Source organism: Meriones unguiculatus, chromosome 6 (assembly GCF_030254825.1).
Source record: "Meriones unguiculatus strain TT.TT164.6M chromosome 6, Bangor_MerUng_6.1, whole genome shotgun sequence".
Classification (NCBI taxonomy): domain Eukaryota; kingdom Metazoa; phylum Chordata; class Mammalia; order Rodentia; family Muridae; genus Meriones; species Meriones unguiculatus.
The window spans coordinates 73,479,498-73,495,331 of NC_083354.1; the positions used below are offsets into that span (position 1 = coordinate 73,479,498).

The 15,834-nt window shown below is 41.7% G+C and overlaps 1 pseudogene; it reads left to right on the forward strand.

Annotated features, from left to right (window-relative positions):
* The first annotated feature begins 475 nt into the window (after window positions 1-475).
* Window positions 476-15,834, forward strand: part of LOC110543167 (baculoviral IAP repeat-containing protein 1a-like) — a 58,123-nt pseudogene continuing 42,764 nt past the window's right edge.

Here is a 15,834-nt window from a genome sequence, read left to right on the forward strand (position 1 = left end):
GGACTTAACAAATGGGAAATATTTTTATTTGGGTTACTCTAAAAACAAAACAAAAACCCAATTTTCAGAATTATTTTACTAGATACAAGATGGAGATAAGATAGACCAAAAATTGGCTTTGTTTCTTGATTGCTGGAGAAATCACATATCATGTTTGAAATTTTTTGCAAACCTCTATTTTCAAAGTTACTGGGGTTGGCTTGGGTGGGTGTTTGGAGTTAACTTTATATGTGGCTTTGAAGGACAGGAGGTTCTTTGGGAACTTGAAGTAGCCACTGACCAATAGATTATGATGGAATCACACAAGCTCAGTTTCATTTACTTACAGCCACACGTGGAGCCCATGCCTGTCCCCCAGGATGGCCACTGGGGTGCTGGACTTGGACTTCACTGAGACGCCTGACCAGGCTTTTCCCTTGGGAAATCAGTTTTTGGTTTGTAAGCAGACTTTAATTTCTGTTACAGAGAGACATGGAATTCTGATATGTGAAACCTCATTGCAGGAAACCACCTGAGAAGAAGCAGGACTGTGACCTTACTGAAGGTAAAAGGAGCCCAGATGACCATTAGCAAAGCCAGTGCCTGACAGACACCCAAACCCTTAAGAGGATGCATGTGTTTGACTCAGCAATATTATTTCAGGAATTTACTCTGAGAAAAGGTTTTGTTTTTAGCAGTTTGAACCCATCTTTGTTTATGAAGAGAAAAATGGCATAAATGCTCCATTGTAGGGGAGTGATTAGCCATTCAGAAGTCAATGAACTTAACAACAAACAAACAAACAAACAAACAAACAAACAAGCAACGAAAGCCCAAAGCAGCACAGGTAAAAGACATTGCCTTGCAAGCCTGAGATCAATCCCTGGGTTCCACTGTGGAGGGAAAAACCAGCCTCACAGACACACTGTGGCCTGGGTCGCCCACACTCACAAATCACAAACACTCACACACTACCTATTAGGGGGAAATCAAGGTTCCCTTCTTGGGTTCTTTGTGTTGTTAATTAAAAAAAAAAAGTAGAGAATCAGAGGAAGCACAGAGATCATTTTATTAGAGTTTCAGAGAAAAACGATGAGGCAGGCAAGGTATAAATCACAGCAGCTTCCAGACGGAGAGACATGGAGAAGAGGAGAGAAAGTTACGCCTTTGAGTTAGGACCCAAGGACATAGGCAAATTCAGCAGTGGAGTTCAACAAGCAATGTGAGGGTTGGGAGTGGAGGTCTTCAGAGAAATGGAGTCTAGAAAAAAAAAGGAAGAAAGAAATAGAAAAAAAGGGAAAAGTTACAGGCTTAAAGAATTTTATTTCTTCATCATTTATTTTGGGTGTAGGTGTGTTTTGTTTGCATGCATGTCTGTGCAACCAAGGTATATGCCTTGTGCCCATGGAAGCCAGAAGAGGGCGCTAGATCTCCCTGAACTGGAGTAGAGACCATGGTGAGCTGGGACTTGGGTTTACTGGGAATGGAACCCAGGTCCTCTGGAAGAGCATCCAGTGTTTTTAACCCTCGACCCCCTAAGCTACAGTTTCCCTGTTAGAACGAAGAAAACTGGGCAGGCTTAGCAGTGCTGAGTGGTGAAAGCTCTGTAAATACAAATGTTATCCTCTGAGGAAATAATTATGCCTCCCAACTTAGCGTATCTTCTGGTAAGTCAGATTCCCTGTGGAATGGTCTCTTGGCTGGGTAACTGGCAAGGGACATTATCTGTAATGTTCTAATCCTTGGAGCAGATCAGAAAGTCACAAGGGCAGGAAGTGCAAAAGGAAGAACTCAGATAAGAGGATAAAAATCCTGTTTGCTCAAGCCCTGACTGCAGGGCTGTCTCTAGTAGCTAGCAAACCAATAAATACGCAGTGGGAAAATGAGAATCGTTTACTCTTGCAGGAAACCCAGAGACTTGTTTCTCTTTCTACTATTACCCTGCTATGTTCCTGTACTGCCCATGGCTGTGCTGGCTGAGGTAGCTCAGAGGTGGGGCCTTTCCTGGTATACAAAATGTCCTGGGCTCAGTGCTTAACACCCACCCTGGACTACTGAAGGGACTAAGGGCTTGGTTAGTCCAAGCCTGTTAGGCAAAATAGAGGATCCGGGCTCGATCCCTAACAGCCACCCCAGCACAGGTATGTATTTATGTGTATGTGTATGCCTATGACTATGCTTATGTCTATGTCTATATCTATGTCTATGTCTCTGTCTCTATGTCTATATCTATGTCTGTTCCTGTCCTTGTCTATCTCTCTCTCTCTCTCTCTCTCTCTCTCTCTCTCTCTCTATATATATATATATATATATATATATATATATATATATATATATAGCTATCTGCTAATAGGACAATGCAACATTTTAACTTAGAGAAAAATAATTGATAAGATAAATTCTGTAGCAACTATAATAATAATTATGTTCTACTAATATAATAATAGAATAGGGAATAGCGTAGAGGAGGTTCCACAGATTAACACGAAAGATAGCAGCAGTGGAGACTGGAAGCCCTGGGCTTCATTACAACCAAAGGAGCATGCTGAAGAAGAGCTAGCTTTGTGAGAACACTGGGAGAGGCAAATGTTGTGTGAAGTGTCATGCAGAGCTGCCCCTTTCCTCTCTTGGGTCTGGGTCACAGTACAGGCAGCATTCTTAGCTGATTAGAATCTCTCCTTTAATAAACTATCTCCTTGCCTATAAGCAACGGTGTGCTTCATACAACCCACTGTAAAGAGGTATAAGATCTTGGGAAGCTCAGTGGCTGCCTGCCAGACTCAAATCCTCCCCTGCATCTGGAGTTTGTAAGCAAGGGTGAGTAAAACCACTGAACTGGACCACCCATGGGTAAAAAAAAGTTTGTTTAGGAAATTAAAGTGCCAGGTGTTCACTTGGAGGCCAGGGAACAGTGGTGCAGAAAAAGCCCTGTCAATCTTAAGGGAATAGGGAGGAGAGGTGTGGCTCAAAACAGCCTGGGAGTTAGTGCAGGCTTTTGCTGTTCGGTTAACAGGAACTAGATGTCTGTGCCCCAGGTAGGTGACTGTTAGGGACAACTGGATAAAGAAAGTGGTGATTTTCCTGGTAAACAGAAAGGTGCCTTTGAGGTTCCTGAGGGATGCTGAATTTACCCTCTGGTTTACTCAATAAACTTCTGTTTCCCTGGCCAGAGTCCTGCCTGAGATAGGACATGGTTATTGGTACCACCACTGTGGGGGCCACTGTGGACCTAACACAGCTTACACGCAGAGCACTAGCCCTGACAAGTGAACGGAAGAGAACGGTTTTAAAGAACAGGGTAATTTTACCACATTGTCTCTACGAGGCTATGGGATTTCGTGTATATTTTTCTCTAACATGCATGGCAAATATGTGCCCACATCACAACAATGGGGCCATTATTCACATTTGGGACAGGTCTTGGTGATACAAACTGTGTAGCATCCTGTAGGCTGATGTGGTCTGTCTGTTTTCAAGCTCTTGGCCTTTAATTCACACAACTGAGAACAAAGGCTCTAAGATTTTCAAAAGAAGCAAAATTAGTTTATGTGGAGCAAAGTGAAGCTACAGATTAGAGCAGGATACACTGTCAAGATGCATAAATGGCTGTGTGAATGGGAGTTCTGACACACCCTGATTATTGCTTGTGCTTTCACTCATGGGGTTGAGGAAATGAGAAGTCGAGTTACAAGAAAGGAGACAGGTTCTTTGTTTTGTCTGACAGGCTGAATTTAACCAAGCCTTTTAGTCCCTGAGCATGTCCTTCACATAACACATCTGACTTTCTTCATATGCATAAGTAATTATGTGAAAGATAAGATGCTCAATAGGGAACTTTCCATAAACGTGAGAAAGTAGTTTTACTTTCCTATATATGCACCGCAAACCAGTGAGCAGGTGAGATCAGCCTGTCCATTCTCCCTTCCTAATGAATTGGTGCCACACTTGACTAGAGACTGTCTACACTTGACTGTCCAAAAGAGAAAAGAAAAAAATCCAAAAGCACAGAAAGTGGCCCAATGAAAGTGGCAGGGTGACTGTGGTATGTGTAGGTTATTACAAGAGGGAGATGTGCACAACCCAAACCAAAGAGGGTCCCAGGGTAAACACCTTCCTGTGGCGCCTGCCTGGGCCACAAGTTCTAGACCAGCATGGAATACATAGCATAACTCTATCTCAGAATAACAAACAAAGAAACAAAAGGTGGGCAGAGCCTTTATGGATGGAAACAGGCCTATTTGTTTTGTTCATAGCTGGTCCTCATGGCCTAGTCCACTTGCTTGAGACACAAGTCGACACAGCAATTATTTCTTCTTAGTGCCTTTGTTTTGACATATGGGGCAGGGGCATGAGTGTGTGTATCCCCATGTCCATGTGGAAGTCAGACGACAACTTGTGGGTGTCAGTTCTCTTCTTTCAATGTCCCGGTTTAGCTGCAAGTGTTTTTACTTTCTGAGCCACCTCATGGGACCGAAATTCATGTTCTTTATAGCAAAGCATTGCTATCACCATTATCTGTTTCCCTTTCTCTTTTAGAAGATGGCTGAGCACGGAGAGGCCTCTGAGGAGCCAGTTACTGAGTTTGATTATGATCATCTCCAAGAGCTCTCTGCTCTTCTCGGTGTGGATGCAGTGCAGCTGGCCAAGAGCCAAGATGAAGAAGAGAATAAAGCACGAATAAAAATGAAGAAAGGTTTTAACTCACAGATGCGCAGTGAAGCCAGGAGATTAAAGACTTTTGTGACCTATGACCCATATAGCTCATGGATGCCTGAGGACATGGCAGCTGCTGGGTTTTACCTTACTGGGGTGAAACTTGGGGTGCAGTGCTTTTGCTGTAGCTTAATCCTCTTTCACACCAGCCTCAGGAAATTTCCCATAGAAATCCACAAGAAATTTCATCCAGAATGTGAGTTCCTGTTGGGCAAAGATGTCGGTAACATTGGCAAGTATGACATAAGGGTGAAGAGTCCAGAGAAGACGCTGAGAGGCAGCAAAGCACAGTACCAAGAAGAGGAGGCCAGGCTGGAGTCCTTTGAGAAGTGGCCGTTTTATGCCCATGGGACCTCGCCACGTGGACTCTCCGCAGCCGGCTTTGTCTTTACAGGTAACTAACTGGGTCCCATTTTGTGAGGTTTTCTGTGGTGGTTAAGGGTTAGGTTCCATTTTGTGGGCAGTAAAATGTTGCTTTTCTTTACATATAGACCTTAAGAGTACCGGCAGTGGGCTGAGTGTGTAGCTAAGTGTGTACTAAGATCACCTAGTAGGACCTCCGAAGCCCTGGGCTGTGTCTATGGAGGATGGCCATGGCTGGGATGGGAGGTCCAGACTCAGGAGTGGGTCATTTAGGGCAGTGGGATGTGGCCAGCGATTCAGCCAGAGGGGACATGGAAGAGCAAGCATGCTGGGGTCTGTGTTGCTCTGGTTCAGTATGATCAGCTCCAAGACACACCTGGTGCCATCACTTCCCTGCATCTGTAGGTGAAAGGGACACTGTGCAGTGCTTCTCCTGCGGTGGATGCCTGGGAAACTGGGAAGAAGGAGACAATCCCTGGAAGGAGCATGCCAAGTGGTTCCCCAAGTAAGTGGATCGTATTTTATGATTAAACTTTTAAATGTTTTACAGAGCAAAATAAAACTAGAGATAAAAGAGCCACATTGTTGGGGTATTCCCTTGAGTTCTGATCTTCCTCCTATCCTATATGGGGTCACCCCAGAACTTTTTAAGTGGTCACCTAGTGATAAGTTTGAATCACACGAACTTAGCTTTTTTTTCTATTTATAAAGTTATTATTATTATTTTTTTTGCTGGATTATTGAGTGATTTTATTGGCTTGATCCATAAAGGATATTTTTAATACATTCTTAGTTTTTTTTAATCATCCTTATAACCACTACTTTTTTTTGCCTTTCTTTGTCTAATTTTTATTTTTTATATTAATTACAGTTTATTTACTTTGTATCCCCGCCGTAGCCCTCTTCCTCATTCCCTCCTAAAGCCACCCTCCCTCCCTCCCTCCTTTCCTCCCTGCCCCTCCCTAAGTCCATGGTAGGGGAGGTCCTCCTCCCCTTCCATCTGACCCTAGCTTATCAGGTCTCATCAGTACTGGCTGCAATGTCCTCCTCTGTGGCCTAACAAAGCTGCTCCTCCCTGGGTGGGTGGGTGGGGGTTGTCAAAGAGTCAGCCATTGAGTTCATGTCAGAGACAGTCCCTGTTCTCCTTACTAGGGAAACCCACTTGGATGCTAAGCTGCCATGGGCTACATCTGAGCAGGGGTTCTAGGTTATATCCGTGAATGGTCCTTGGTTGGAGAATCAGTCTCAGACAAGATGACTGTTTCCAGATATATTTGGTCCTTATGGCGCTTCCATCCTCTCCAGGTCATACTTACTCCCTCTTCTTAAATATGATTCCCTGGACTCTGCCCAAGGTTTGGTTATGAGTCTCAGCATCTGCTTTGATATACTGCTAGGCAGAGTCTTTCAGAGGTCCTCTATGGTATACTCCTGTCCTGTTTCTTGTTTTCTCCTACTTCCAATGTCCATCCCATTTGTCTTTCTAAGTGAGGTTTGATCATCTTACACCGGAACCTCCTTCTTGTTAAACTTCTTTAGGTGTACAGATTTTAGTAGGTTTGTCCTATCTTATAGGCTTAGTATCCACTTATAAGTGAGTATATATCATTTGTGTCTTTCTGCTTCTGGGATACCTAACTCAGGATGATCTTTTCTAGATCCCACTATTTGTCTGCAAATTTCATGATTTCCTTGTTTTTAATTGCTGAGTAGTATTCCATTGTGTAAATATACCACAATTTCTGTATCCGTTCCTCTGTTGAGGGACATCTGGGTTGTTTCCAGGTTCTGGCTATTATGAATAAAGCTGCTACAAACATGGTTGAGCAAATGTCCTTGTTGTGTATTTGAGCATCTTTGGATATATGCCTAGGAGTGGTATAGCTGGATCTTGAGGAAGCGCTATTTCTAATTGTCTGAGAAAGCACCAGATTGATTTCTGAAGTGGTTTTACAAGTTACATTCCCACCAGCAAAGGAAGAGGGTTCCCCTTTCTCCACATCCTCTCTACCATGTGTTGTCACTTGAGATTTTGATCTTAGCCATTCTGATGGATGTTAGGTGAAATCTCAGGGTCGTTTTGATTTGCATATCCCTGATGGCCAAGGAAGTTGAGTGTTACTTTAGGTTTTTCTCTGCCATTCTATGGTCCTCTACACAGAATTCTCTCTTTAGCTCCTTTTTGTTTACTTGATTTGTTGCTTTTTAACTTCTTTATTTCTTTATATATTCTGGATATTGGTCCTCTGTCAGATATAGGGATGGTGAAGATCCTTTCCCAGTCTGTAGGCTGTCATTTTGATTCTGATGACAGTGTCCTTTGTTCTACAGAAGATTTTTAGTTTGATGAGATCCCATTTATTGATTGTTATTCTTAGAGCCTGTGCTGTTGATTTTCTGTTCAGGACATCTATGTTCTCTGACAATGAGTTCTAGGCCCTTCCCCACTTTTTCTTCTCACCGATTTAGTGTGTCTGGTTTTATATTGAGGTCTATGATCCACTGGGACTTTAGTGTTGTGCAGGGTGATAAACATGGATCTATTTTCATTTTTCTGCATGTAGACATCCAGTTGGACCAGCACTATTTGTTGAAGATGCTGTTTGTGGTACAGCTTGAGATCAGGGATGGACATATCTCTAGATGATCTGTTGTTGTACAGGATCATTTCGGAGATTCTGGGTTTTTTGTTTTTCATAGGAAGTGGAGAATTTTTCTTTCAAGGTCTGTAAAGAATTATGTTGGTATTTGGATAGGAATTGCATTGAATCTGTATATTGCTTTTGGCAGGTTGGCCATTTTCACTATGTTAATCCTCCTGATCCATGAGCATGCGAGATCTTTCCATCTTCTGATATCCTCTTCAATTTCTTTCTTCAGAGATATGAAGTTTTTTTTTTTATTAAGGACAAAGTTTAATAAAGTAAAAAATATATAACATGATTCATAGAATAATATGCTCACAAAAATGAATCGAATTACATCACACATTATGGAAGCTGGCAAATCTCCCATCCCTGAAAGTGGTCTCACTACATAATCATTTTTTTTTTCAATGCAGTTTATTCAGGAACCTTGAACAATCCTCGGACCCTGGGGAAAGCCAGCCCACAGCTTAAATAGCCTCTGGGTAGCCAACCCAGGCGTGCCACGTGGGCAATGCAGATAGGTCCACATACATGGAAGCAAGCTAGATCCTCAGCCTTAGCCAAATGTGGAATTGTTCGTGACAGAGAGCACTCACCATCGGGAAGGTGGAAGGTGGAAACCAGCTCCATCTTTAAGGCATAGCATTCCGCAGCTCTCTACAGTTCCCCCTTTTTGTTTTAGACGCATCAGGCAAGAGTAGAGGTCTGATCTCTGATAATAGAAATAACTTGGGACTTTGTACCGATGTTCATTTAGGTGTCATCCACCCAAAGAGCATCAGACCTGTCCGATACCTTTTTCTCAGAGGCGGGACCTGGGGCATCAACCCGCATGCAATCAGACATGCTCTTCTCTGGGTCGAAAGAGGCTGACCCTGAGTGCAGTGCTTAGCCTCGCATCCTGAGCATAACATTTTAGCTTTTTATGGTATCCAACCATGCTTGGGGAGAATGTCCTGCTTCAATGGCTGTAAAGGCCTGAATGATCATGGCTGCATCACACTGTTGTGAGACTCTAATCTTGCATATATACCACAGGCAAACCAAGGAGACCAACACCAGAAGGCCTGCTAACGATCCCAAGCCTTCCCATTCCTTCAGATGATTCATGGCTGCAGCAATCCATGTTGATAATCCTGTGGCTAGTCCTGTGTCCACTCTGGTAGAATTTACTGTGACAATGGCCACTCTCAGCTGATCCATCGTAGTATCGAATTCTCCAGTCCAATTACCTAAAATATAGCTAGACAATTGTTTAGACAGATTTGCAGCACAGGAAAAATTCTCATGTTATATGCTAGTGACACAAAGTCCAGCATACTTTCATTGACAGCCAGGTTGAGCGATTTGCTCCTGCAAGAGGTCAATCCTCTGATTGAACACCATCAAGCTTCCTTTTAGTTGAGCATTAATTCCTTTATGTACAACTAAGGCATGAGCTACATTGGCTAAATGATTATTCAGGGTCTGAGCAGTCTGCTCAGTATGACTCATGGCTAATGTCGCGGTGGTAGCTCCAACAGCCGCCAATGAGATGGTAGTAACAATGGTGGCTATTGTTCCAAGATCCCTTTTCTGTCTGAAGAGAGTCATAGCATGAGGGGCATCAATGGGCACAGGCACCCAGTGAGGCATGCGAGTAACCAGGGCATACCTAAATTCACTAGCACTCCAGCATTGGGCAAAAAAACAAGTATCATTACCACAACTACTTGGCTCTATCTGGCTAATAATGAATAAAAATGGGGGATATAGACAAACAGGTGTGGGCTTATAGGAAATATTATGAGAAGCCTTAACCCCTCGTTGGAACATCCTGCGTCAGTTCTAGAACTAGCAGTGGTGGTGTCCGAGGTCTGAGTAGGTTCAGGAGACCATTGCCCCCAGGGGCGAGACGTGCTCCATGCCAATTGACTAACTCCATGTTTTCCTCCACTTTTGAAAGTCATTTAAGGTTCTTAAATTATTTTTTCCCTTTTTTTTAAAATTTTTCATCAATTATACTTTATTCATTCTGCATCCCCCCATAAGCCCCTCCCTTCTCCCCTCCCAATCCCACCCTCCCTCCTCCCTCTGCATGCATGCCACTCCCCAAGTCCACTGATAGGGGAGGTTCTCCTCTCCTTTCTGATCTTAGTCTGTCAGTTCACATCAAAAGTGGCTGTATTGTCCTCTACTATGGCCTGGTAAGGCTGTTCCCCCCCCAGGGGGAGGTGATCAAAGAGCAGGCCAATCAGATTATGTCAGAGGCAGTCCCTCTTCACATTACTATGTAACCCAATTGGACTCTGAACTGCCCTGGGCTACATCTGTGCAGGGGTTCTGTGTTATCTCTATGAATAGTCCTTGGTTGGAGTATGAGTCTCTGGGAAGTTCCCTGTGTTCAAATTTTCTTGTTCTGTTGCTCTCCTTGTGGAGACCCTGTCCTCTCCAACTCTTACTATTTCCCAGTTCTTACCTAAAATTCCGTTCACCTGCCCAACAGCTGCCCATCAGGCTCAGCATCTGCTTTGATAATCTGAAGGGCAGAGGCTTTCAGAGGCCCTCTGTGGTAGGTTCCTAGGTTGTTTCCTGTTTTCTTCTTCTTCTGATGTCCATCCTCTTTGCCTTTCCGGATGGGGATTGTACATTTTAGTTAGGGTCCTCTCTCTTGCTTAGTTTCTTTAGAAGCACAGGTTTTAGTGGGTTTGTCCTATGTTGTATGTCTATATGAGTGAGTATATACCATGTGTGTCTTTTTGCTTCTGGGACAACTCACTCAGGATGATCCTTTCCAGATCCTACCATTTACCTGCAAATTTCATGATTTCCTTATTTTTCATTGCTGAGTAATATTCCATTGTGTAGATGTACCACAATTTCTGCATCCATTCTTCAGTTGAGGGGCATCTGGGTTGTTTCCAGCTTCTGGCTATTACAAATAAAGCTGCTACAAACATGGTTGAGCAAATGTCCTTTTTGTGTACTTGAGCCTCTTTTGGATATATGCCTAGGAGTGGTATGGCTGGATCTTGAGGAAGCGCTATTCCTAGTTGTCTGAGAAAGTGCCAGATTGATTTCCAGAGTGGTTGTACAAGTTTTCATTCCCACCAGCAGTGGAGAAGGGTTCCCCTTTTTCCACAACCTCTCCAGCATGTGTTGTCACTTGAGTTTTTGATCTTGGCCATTCTCATGGGTGTAAGGTGAAATCTCAGGGTTGTTTTGATTTGCATTTCCCTAATGGCTAGTGAGGTTGAGCATTTCTTTAAGTGCTTCTCTGCCATTCGGTATTCCTCTACAGAGAATTCTCTGTTTAGCTCTGTTCCCCATTTTTTAAGTGGATTACTTGGTTTGCTGCTTTTCAGCTTCTTTAGTTCTTTATATATACTGGATATGAGTCCTCTGTCAGATAAAGGGTTGTTGAAGATTCTTTCCCAATCTGTAGGTGGTCGCTTTGTTTTGATGACGGTGTCCTTTGCTTTACAGAAACTTTTCAGTTTCATGAGGTCCCATTTATTGGTTGTTGCTCTTAGAGCCTGTGCTGTTGGTGTTCTGTTCAGGAAGTTTTCCCCTGTACCAATGAGTTCTAGGGTATTTCCCACTTTTTTTTCAAGTCAATTTAATGTGTCTGGTTTTATGTTGAGGTCTTTGATCCACTTGGACTTCAGTTTTGTGCAGGGTGACAAGTATGGATCTATTTTCATTTTTCTACATGTAGACATCCAGTTAGACCAGCACCATTTGTTGAAGATGCTATCTTTTTTCCATTGTATGGTTTTGGCGTCTTTGTCAAAGATCAGGTGTCCATAAGTGTGTGGGTTTATTTCTGGGTCCTCTGTTCGGTTCCATTGATCCACCATTCTGTTTCTATGCCAGTACCATGCAGTTTTTAAAACTGTTGCTCTATAGTACAACTTTTGATCAGGGATGGAGATACCTCCTGAAGATCTTTTATTGTAGAGGATTGTTTTAGCAATTCTGGGTTTCTTGTTATTCCATATGAAGTTGAGAATTTTTCTTTCCAGGTCTGTAAAGAATTGTGTTGGTAATTTGATGGGCATTGCATTGAATCTGTAGATTGCTTTTGGTAAGATGGCCATTTTTACTATGTTAATCCTACCAAGCCATGAGCATGGGAGATCTTTCCATCTTCTCATATCTTCTTCTAATTCTTTCTTCAGAGATTTGAAATTTTTTTCATACAAGTCTTTGACTTCCTTGGTTAGGGTTACTCCGAGGTACCTTATGTCATTTGTGAAGTTTTTTTCAAACAGGTCTTTCACTTGCTCGGTTAGAATCACACTGAGGTACTTTTATGTTTTTAGTGGCTATTGTGAAGGGTGTTGTTTCCCTAGTTTCTTTCTTGGCCCTTTTATCTTTGTTATACAGGAGCGCTTCTGAGTTTTTGAGTTAATTTTGTATCCAGTCACTTTGATGAAGGTGTTTGTCAGTTGAAGGAGTTCTCTTGTTGAATTTTTAGGGTCACTCATGTATACTATCATATCATCTGTGAATAGTAATACTTTGACTTCTTCCTTTCTGATTTGGATCCCCTTGATCTCCTTTATTTGTCTTATTGCTCTAGCTAGGACTTCAAGTATAATGTTGAAGCGATATGGAGAGAGTGGGCAGCCTTGCCTTGGCCCTGATTTCAGTGGGATTGATTTAAGTTTCTCTCTGTTTAGTTTGATGTTGGCTGTAGGCTTGCTCTATATTGCCTTTATTATGTTTAAGTATGTACCTTGTTTCCCTGGTCTCTCCAAGACTTTAATCATGAATGGGTTTTGGATTTTATCAAATGCTTTTGCAACATCTAAGGAGATGATCTCGTGGTTTTTCTCATTCAGTTTGTTTATATTGTGGATTACATTGATGGATTTCTGTATATTGAACCACCCTTGCATGCCTGGGATGAAGCCTACTTGGTCATGATGGATGATATTTTTTTGTGTTCTTGGATTCAGTTTGCAAGTAATTTATTGAGTAGTTTTACATCAATGTTCACAAGAGAGATAGGTCTGAAATTCTCTTTTTTTGTTGGGTCTTTGTGTCGTTTAGGTATCAAGGTGACTGTGGCTTCATAGAATGAGTTTGGTAATGTTCCTTCTGTTTCTTTTTTGTCAAATAGTTTGAAGAGAATTGGAGTTAGCTCTTCCCTAAAGGTCTGGTAGAATTCTGCACTGAAACCATACGGCCCTGCCTTTTTTTTTGGAAGGGAGACTGTTGATGACTGCTTCTGTTTCCTTGGGGCATAGAGGACTTTTCAATCTTTCTGCCTGATCTCTATTTAACTTTGGTAAGTGCAATCTACCAAGAAAATTGTCCATTTCATTTAGATTTTCAAATTTTATTGCATATAGGCTTTTGTAGTCAGACCTAATGATTGTTTGGGTTTCTTCAGTGCCTGTTGTTATGTCCCTCTTTTAGGTTCTCTATGCCCTTTATTTAGTTTGGCTAAGGGCTTGTCTATCTTGTTGGTCTTCTCAAAGAATCTGCTCTTGGTTTAATTGATTCTTTGAATTGTTTTATTTGTTTCTAATTTATTGATTTCTGACCTGAGCTTGAATATTTCCAGCTGTCTACTACTCTGGTGTATTTGCTTCTTTTTTTTCCTAGGGCTTTCAGGTGAGCTATTAAGTTGCTTGTATAGGATGTTTCAAATTTCTTCTTGCAGGCACTTAGTGCTATGAGCTTTCCTCTCGGCGCTGCTTTCATTGTGTCCCATAAGTTTGGGTATGTTGTACCTTCATTTTCATTGAATTCTAGGAAGTCTTTAATTTCTTTCTTTATTTCTTCCCTGACCCAGCTATCATTGAGTAGGGAGTTGTTCAGTTTTCATGAATGTGTAGGCTTTTTGCTATTTCTGTTGTTGTTGAGGTCCAGCTTTATTCCATGGTGATCAGACGGGATATAAGAGATTATTTCAATCTTCTTGTATCTGCTGAGGCTTGCTTTGTGACCAACTATATGGTCTATTTTGGAGAAGGTTCCATGAGGTGTTCAAAGAAGGTATACTCTTTTGAATTTGGGTGAAAAGTTCTGTAGACATCTATTAGGTCCATTTGATTTAGGAGCTCTGTAGGTGCCCTTATTTCTCTGTTTAGCTTCTGTCTGGATGATCTGTCCCTTGGTGAGAGTGGAGTGTTGAAGTCTCCCACTATTAAGGTGTTGGGATGGATGAATGATTTTAGCTTTAATAATGTTTCATTTACAAATGTAGGTGGTCTTGTTTTTAGGGCATAGAAGTTCAAAATTGTGATGTCCTCCTGGTGGAATTTTCCTTTGATGAAAATGAAGTGCCCCTCCTCATCTTTTTTGATTAATTTTGGTTGAAAGTCTATTTTATTAGATATTAGGATAGTTACCCTCAGCTTGTTTTCTGGGTCCATTTGCTTGAAAAACATTTTTCTAGCCCTTTACTCTGAGGTAGTGTTTATCTCTGTTGCAAAGGTGTGTTTCTTGGATGCAGCAGAATGTTGTATCCTGTTTCTGCAACCATCCTGTTAGTCTGTGTCTTTTTATTGAAGATTTGAGTCCATTGATGCTGATGGATAATAGTGACCAATGACTGTTAGTTCCTTTTATTGTGGAATTGGTGGTCTTACTGTGATTCTTTGCTTGTTTTCTTGTAATTTTTGTTGGGAAATTATCTGTATCCTTTGTTTTCTTGAGTGTAGTGTTTTCATTGGATTGGAGTTTTCCTTCTAATATCTTCTATAGGGCTGGCTTCCTGTGTAGATATTGCTTAAATTTTGTTTTGTCATGGAATGATTTGTTTTCTCCGTCTATGTTGATTGAAAGCTTTGCTGGGTATAGTAGTCTGGGTTGACATCTGTGGTCCCATAAAGTCTGCATGACATCTGCGCAGGTCCTTCTGGCTTTCATAGTTTCTGATAAGAAGTTTTGTGTGTTTCTGATAGGTCTACATTTATATGTTACTTGGCCTTTTTCCCTTGCTGCTTTTAATATATTTTCTTTGTTCTGTAGATTCAGTGTTCTGACTATGATGTGACATGAGGAATTTCTTTTCTGGTCTAGTCTATTTGGTGTTCTATAGGCCTCTTATATATTTATGGACATCTCTTTTTTTAAGTTGGGAAATTTTTCTTCTATGATTTTCTTGAAGATATTTTCTGGACCTTGGAGCCTGGTATGGACTTTTTTTGTCTATTCCTATTATTCTTTGATTTTGCCCCTCTTCACAAGAAAATCATAACAATCAAAAAACTAGTATGACCCAAAAAAAAGGAGTGTGTTTTGTGTTGGCAAGTATTCCTGGGCATAGGCCTGCCCTGACATGTGTGGTTATACCCAGGGACACTGCACTGGAGACTGATTGTCCCCTCATCAGCAGGGATCAGTTGGAAATAGCTTCTTGGTTAGGGTCCTTGTGTCCACTTCCTTGCTCAGTGCTGGGTCTCCATCTGGCTGGGACCTACTCAGGTCTTGTGTTTGCAAGTATTTTTCCTGACAGTATTAGTGATGTATAAAGTCCAATAATTTGAGAGGTTTTATCAAGTGGTCTTTGCAGTGTAGAACATCTCTGTGTATAGAGTTTTTTAATAAAGAAAATTTTCTTTTATTTAAATTCATTTGCATTACATCATAAGGGTGACCCTTCTCTCCTCTCCTCCCAATCTCCTCTCCCCCTCCTTTCTTCTTCCACTCTCCCTTTTCTTCCAGAAAATGAGAGTCCTCTTCCCTTTTATCAGCCCTCCCCAAGACATCAAGTCACATCAGGACTGAGCATATCCTCATCCACCGAGGCCAGGAAACGCAGTCCTGCCACGGGGAGCTGATCCAAACCAGGCAATAGAGTTCATGTTAGAAGTTTTCTGTGTGTGTGTGTTTTATTGATTCTAATTCTGTTTATATGCCTTGCACCATTTCCTTCATCTTTTTGAAGGTAGATTCCTGTCTCTGTATGATGGCCTCAATTATTTTGGCTTGTTTCCTCTCTATATTCCAGTAACTGTGCCACTACTTGTGCCTCTTTTTGTTTGGCTATATTTGACTGTGTTAGAAGTTTTCTGTGTGTGTGTGTGTGTGTGTGTGTGTGTGTGTGTGTGTTTCATTGATTCTAATTCTGTTTTTATGCCTTGTACCATTTCCTTCATCTTTTTGGATGTAGATTCCTGTCTCTGTATGATGG